This window comes from Primulina tabacum, unplaced genomic scaffold, assembly GCF_025594145.1.
Source record: "Primulina tabacum isolate GXHZ01 unplaced genomic scaffold, ASM2559414v2 Contig592, whole genome shotgun sequence".
NCBI classification, from domain to species: domain Eukaryota; kingdom Viridiplantae; phylum Streptophyta; class Magnoliopsida; order Lamiales; family Gesneriaceae; genus Primulina; species Primulina tabacum.
The window spans coordinates 70547-77752 of NW_027459798.1; the positions used below are offsets into that span (position 1 = coordinate 70547).

General features: G+C 29.5%; 1 non-coding gene across 1 annotated transcript; it reads right to left on the reverse strand.

The window, feature by feature from the left end:
• Positions 1-693: 693 nt before the first annotated feature.
• On the reverse strand, positions 694-804 carry LOC142534563 (small nucleolar RNA R71). Its single transcript, XR_012817091.1, has one exon. It is a non-coding gene; the product is annotated as a small nucleolar RNA R71 (small nucleolar RNA).
• Between the last annotated feature and the right edge of the window lie 6402 nt (positions 805-7206).

Genomic DNA, 7206 nt, shown 5'->3' on the forward strand with positions numbered 1-7206 from the left:
TATAAATTAATAAATTTAAACTCAAAATAACCTCTCTGTGGATCGATCTCGTACTTACGAAATATTACTTGCAGACAACCTACACTTGGGTGAATTATTATTTAAGTAGTAGCAAGTTTTTGGCGCCTTGCCGGGGAGGTATAAATTAAGTTTATATTTGTTAATTATGTTTTATTTATAAGTATTGTGTTGTTTTTTTTTTTATGAGTATTTGGAGTCGAAAAAAAGTGGTAGACTTATTCGAGTATCTGAAAATAATTTAAACATGGATGATAATTCAAATAATCAAGATGATAATATAATAATAATAATATATATAATAATATCAAGACATGATCAATTAAGAACACTTAGGCACCATATGAACCCTATTAGAACTAGTGCCCCATCTTGTTTAGTTTTTCCTCCTGATGCATCTAATTTCAACTTCAAACCTCAAATTATTCAACTTTTACCAAATTTTCATGGCTTAGATTCTGAAAATCCATATTTGCATCTAAGAGAATTTGAGGAAGTTTGTAACACTTATAATGATCAAAATTGTAGCATGGATATAGTTCGATTAAAGCTTTTCCCTTTTTCTTTAAAAGATAAAGCTAAAACATGGCTACAAAATTTAAGATCAAGTTCAATAAGATCATGGGAAGAAATGCAACAACAATTTCTCAAAAAGTTTTTCCCTTCCCATAGAACAAACTCTTTTAAAAGACAAATTACAACTTTTTCTCAAAAACAAGGAGAAACGTTTTATCAATGTTGGGATAGATATAAAGAATTACTTAATACATGCCCACATCATGGTTTTGAAACATGGAGAATAGTTTCTCACTTTTATGAAGGTCTAATACCTAAAGATAGGCAAATGATAGAATTCATGTGTAATGGAACTTTTGAAGATAAAAACCCAAATGAAGCTATGGAATATTTGGATTCATTAGCAGAAAATGCTCAAAATTGGGATAATATAGGCACAGAACCACCAACAACTAAAAACAATAATTCAACAAATGGGGGTGGTATCTATAATCTTAAAGATGATATAGATATTCAAGCTAAACTTGCATCTTTAGCAAGAAAAATTGAGTCATTAGAAATGAAAAAGAGTGGTCAATTAAAAATTCAAGAAATTGTTTGTCATATATGTGATACACATGAATGCTACAAAAGATTGTCCAACATTACCTTCATTTAAAGAATGTCTCCATGAACAAGCAAATTATGTTAACAATTATAAAAAACCAATACTAGATCCTTTTTCACCATCATATAATCCTGGATGGAAAAATCATCCTAATTTTAGTTGGAGGAATGATAATAATGCACAACCGTCACAACAATATTTTCAAAATAACCAAAATCATCAAGGTTATATTCCTTATGTTACACCTCCAAGAAAAAACTTTGAAGATGTAATTCATGCATTTATCCAAAAGCAAGAGTCTATCAATATTCAAAACAGTCAATCTATGAGTGATTTGAAAGAAACTCTTGCAAAATTTGCATCTGCACTTAATATTCATGAAAAAGGAAAATTTCCATCTCAACCTCAACCTAATCCTAAAAATCAAAATCAAGAATTAAAAAATGAAAAAATTGATCAAATAAAATCTGTTATTACCCTTAGAAGTGGTAAAATAGTTAATGATCCATATAGTAATGAAAACAAGGATCATTTAAAATCAAAGAGTAAGGATGATAATCCTGATACTTTTGAGAATGATGATACCTTAAATTTTAAGAATAATATGGTGAAGATAAATCATCTGAAATAGTAAATAAGTCAAATAAACCTCCACCATTTCCTCATGCATTAACAAATCATAAAAAACAAAAAAGTGATTCTGATATCTATGAAGTTTTTAAACAAGTGAAGATAAATATTCCATTATTAGATGCTATTAAACAAGTACCTTCTTATGCAAAATTTTTAAAAGACTTATGTACTGTAAAGAGAAAATTGCATGTGAAGAAAAACATTCTTGGCTGAACAAGTAAGTTCTATTCTTCAAAATAATTCTAGTTTAAAATATAAAGATCCTGGTTGTCCAACAATTTCATGTATTATTGGAGAAAATAAAATTAAAAAAGCTTTGTTGGATTTGGGAGCAAGTGTGAATTTACTTCCTTATTCAGTTTATGAAAAACTTAATTTAGGAGAATTAAAACCCACTTCTGTTACTCTCTTACTGGCGGATAGGTCAATCAAAATACCTAGAGGTATTGTAGAAGATGTGTTGGTTCAAGTTGATAAATTCATATATCCTGTAGATTTTATTGTTTTGGATACACAACCAATAGAAGTACATAATGAAATTCCAGTAATATTGGGACGACCATTTCTAGCAACTTCAAATGCTTTAATTAATTGTCGAAATGGAATAATGAAATTGTCTTTTGGAAATATGACTCTAGAACTTAATGTGTTCAATTTATGTAAACAACCAAGTATTAATGAATATGATAATGAAATTGAACAATTGTGGAAGAAAATATACAAGAAGAAAACTTAAATCAACAATCTGAAGTTTTTTCAATAGAAAGTTTTGAGTCTAAAAATAATTTTAAAGAAGATGATAATACAAAACTTGAATTAAAAGTTTTACCATTAGAATTGAAATATGTATTTCTTGGTGAAAATAAAACATTTCCTGTTGTAATTTCTTCCACTCTTTTGCCAAATCAAGAAGAAGATTTGATTAAATTACTTAAAAAATATAAATGCAATTGGATGGACTTTGAAAGATATAAAAGGTATGAATCCTTTAATTTGTACACATAAAATTCACTTGGAAGAAAATGCTAAAACATATCAACAACCACAAAGAAGGTTAAATCCACATATGAAGGAAGTTGTTAAGAATGAAGTATTAAAACTATTAGACGCTGGAATTATCTATCCAATTTCAGATAGTAAATGGGTAAGTCCAACACAAGTAGTACCTAAAAAGTCCGGCATCACTGTTATAAAAAATGAAAAGGGAGAGTTATTACAAGCTAGGATTCCATCTAGTTGGCGTATGTGTATTGATTATAGAAAATTAAATGATGCAACTAGAAAAGATCATTTCCCACTACCATTTTTAGATCAAATTCTAGAAAAAGTAGCAGGAAATTCTTATTACTGTTTTCTTGATGGGTATTCGGGTATTATCAAATACCTATATCATTAGAAGATCAAGAAAAAACTACTTTTACTTGTCCTTTCGGAACTTTTGCATTTAAAAGAATGCCATTTGGTTTATGTAATGCTCCGGCTACTTTTCAAAGATGCATGTTAAGTATTTTCAGTGATATGATTGAAGAATATGTAGAAGTTTTTATGGATGATATAACTGTTTTTGGAAACTCATTTGAAAATTGTCTTAAAAATCTAGAAGAAGTATTAAAAAGATGTGAAGAAAAAAATCTTGTTTTAAATTGGGAAAAATGTCATTATATGGTTAAATCTGGGATTGTTTTAGGACATGTGATATCTGAAAAAGGAATTGAAGTTGATAAAGCCAAAGTTGATGTTATTGCTAATTTAACATCACCAAAAACGGTCAAAGAAGTTCGATCATTCTTGGGTCATGCAGGATTTTATAGAAGGTTTATAAAAAATTTCAGCATAATATCTAAACCAATTTCAAATCTTTTAACAAAAGATACACAATTTGAATGGACTCAGAAATGTGAAAATGCTTTTAAAAAAATTATTAATCTTTTAGTTACATCACCTATTTTACAACCTCCAGATTGGTCTTTACCATTTGAATTAATGTGTGATGCAAGTGATTATGCTATAGGAGCTGTGTTAGGACAAAGAAAAGAAGGAAAACCTTATGCAATCTATTATGCTAGTAGAACCTTAAATAGTGCCCAAATAAATTATTCAACTACTGAAAAAGAATTACTTTCAGTAGTATTTGCATTAGATAAGTTTCGATCTTATTTAATTGGTTCTACTACTATTGTTTACACCGATCATTCTGCCATAAAATATTTATCAAATAAACAAGATGCTAAGCCAAGATTAATACGGTGGATTTTATTGTTACAAGAATTTGATATTATAATTAAAGATAAAAAAGGAAAAAAAATGTTGTAGCCGATCATTTATCTAGAATAATGACTGAATCATCTCATAATGAAATACCAATAAATGAAAATTTTCCAGATGATCAGTTGTTTTATGCTACTATTATGCCCTGGTTTGCTAACATTGTAAATTTTCTTGTGACAAATAAAATGCCTTCTCATTGGAATTCACAGGATAAGAATAAATTCTTGATAGAAGTTAAAAAATTTTATTGGGATGATCCTTACTTATTTAAGTATTGTCCTGACCAAATTTTCGACGATGCATACCCGACAATGAAGTAAGTAATGTTATTAAATTTTGTCATTCTGAAGCATGTGGAGGTCATTTTTCATCCAATAAAACAGCTACAAAAATCTTACAATGTGGATTTTATTGGCCGTCTTTATTCAAAGATACGCATTTATTTTGCAAATCTTGTGAAAACTGTCAGAAGATGGGATCAATTTCAAAACGAAACATGATGCCTTTAAATCCAATCATAATTATTGAAATATTTGATAGTTGGGGGATAGATTTTATGGGTCCATTTCCATTATCTTTTGGATATAAGTACATTTTAGTCGCTGTTGATTATGTTTCAAAATGGATTGAAGCAATTGCATGTAGAACTAATGATCATAAAGTTGTTATAAAATTTTTAAAAGAAAATATTTTTAGCCGATTTGGAATACCTAGAGCAATAATTAGTGATGGGGGAAGTCATTTTATAAATAAATCATTTTCTCTTTGTTAAGAAAATATGGCATTACACATAAAGTTTCTACCCCATATCATCCTCAAAGTAATGGTCAAGTTGAACTTGCAAATAGAGAAATAAAACAAATTTTAGAAAAAAGTTAATCCAAATCGAAAAGATTGGTCTTTAAGATTAACTGATGCATTATGGGCATATAGAACTGCATTTAAAACATCATTAGGGATGTCACCATATAGGTTAGTTTTTGGTAAGCATTGTCATTTACCGGTTGAACTTGAACATAAAGCTTATTGGGCAATTAAAGCATTTAATATTAATTTAGATGATGCATCTAAATTAAGAAAATTGCAAATAAATGAACTTGAAGAATTAAGAAATGATGCATATGAAAATTCAAAGATTTATAAAGATAAAACTAAAGCCTTTCATGATAAAAATATTATGAGAAAGTCATTTGAAATTGGACAAAAAGTTTTGCTTTATAATTCTCGTTTGCATTTATTTTCAGGTAAACTAAGATCGAGGTGGTCAGGACCATTTATAGTCAAATTTGTTTATCCTCATGGTGCTGTTGATATTGAAAATCCTAAAAATAATGACGTGTTTAAAGTTAATGGGCAAAGACTTAAGCCTTTTATAGAAAATGAAATTCTTAATGAGTTTATGCCTTTATATGATCCACAATAGTTGTTTGATATTTTCATTTTGTTTTGCAGATTCTAGTTCATTTCCCGGTTAAGTGGCGGATAACGGTACTCCGTGACTGTTTAAGTCGGTTTCTTCAGTTTTCCCAAAATAATTGAAATATATATAATAATAAATAATATGGATGCGTGTATTATGAATCTTCGTAAATATTTTGCTTGTTTACCTGATAATGCGTTGAAAAAAATTTATAAAGCTAGATGTGAGCGGCTAAGGTTGATGATGTCATATGGCATACCGAATGATGTCCGTTTGATAATTGAAGCAAAAGTCCGATTGGTTGGGGAAGCAAGTGAATTAATAATAAGACATATGCCAGGATTTGGTAAAAGCACATATGCCAAAAAGCGAAGAGCTAAACGTATAGGTGGATGTCATAAATGTGCAAGGTGGACTTGTAAGGGAAAATGCAAAAATGTTGGAATGACATCAATGAATAGAGAAGATAAAATTTTATTCATTAAGAATGGTCTGAGTAAAGAGCCTTTGGATAATTTTCTAGAGGTTCTTGATACGCATTCTAGTGGGTACGTGCAAAATGAACTTCTTAAACTATGGTGGCAATTTCAACAGGAGGAATATCAATATGGACGGTGGAATCAGCCTTACAAAGATCCTACTGTAGTAACGCATATCTATTTAGATAAGTAAATATATATACACAATTTCGTCTTGGGAATCTGACGTTAAAAGACCATGTTTGCCAATTTATAAGAAAATTGGATGGGAAGCATATCCTCGACTCATAGAAGGCGTTGAAGCCGTTACTGAACGTAAAATCAGAGGAAGATGTGAGCCACAATCACAACTACGCTGTATATTTGTTTTAATTTTGTCATTTTTATTTTCTTTTAATAATAATAATTTCCTGTTCAAATAGACTTTTGGCATGTTACGCTTATAAATTCATATGCTGTGATCTAACAATTACAAAAAAATATTTCTCAACATGTCAACGTCCACGGTAAGTAAAATCAAAAATATTTGTGATTTTGTGGATCTAGTGCAGGAAAAGATTCAATTTATGAAGAAGTAGCAGAAAATCTTGGAATAACACTTGCTAAAAAAAAGATTCATTTGGTATATGGTGGTGGTGAAGTTGGCCTCATGGGAAAAGTTGCAAAAGCTGCGCATGCAGGTGGAAGTGAAGTTTTAGGCATTATTCCGATTACCTTAGCCAATCTTACAGGACCAACAATAGGAGAAGAAATGAAAGTGGACAACATGTATGAACGAATTACTCAAATGATTGAACATTCAGATGCTTTCATTGCTTTGCCAGGAGGTTTCGGTACTTTGGAAGAAATATTTCATACTGTTTGTTGGGCACAATTAAATATCCACAATAAGCCAATTGGTTTGTTAAATGTTAACAATTATTATGATAAACTGTTATCGTTTCTTGATGATGTTGTGGAACAGGGATTTATTTCATTAGCTTCGCGAAGGATGTTAGTTTCTGCTACAAGTGAAGGTGAACTTATTGATTTACTGCAAGGATTTAGTCATGAACCAGATCCATCCTTATCTCAACTTAATTGGCCAACATCCAAGTAAGAAAAGAAAATTCATGTGATGCTAAACTTGTGATTCAACGGTATGTTTTAATGTTTTTCTTTAAGGTATGAATAATTTCTTCTTCTTCTCCTCTTAGTTTTTTTTATATAAAAATTAAAATATATACTTATATATAGTAATAATAATAATAATTTTTAGTTCAATG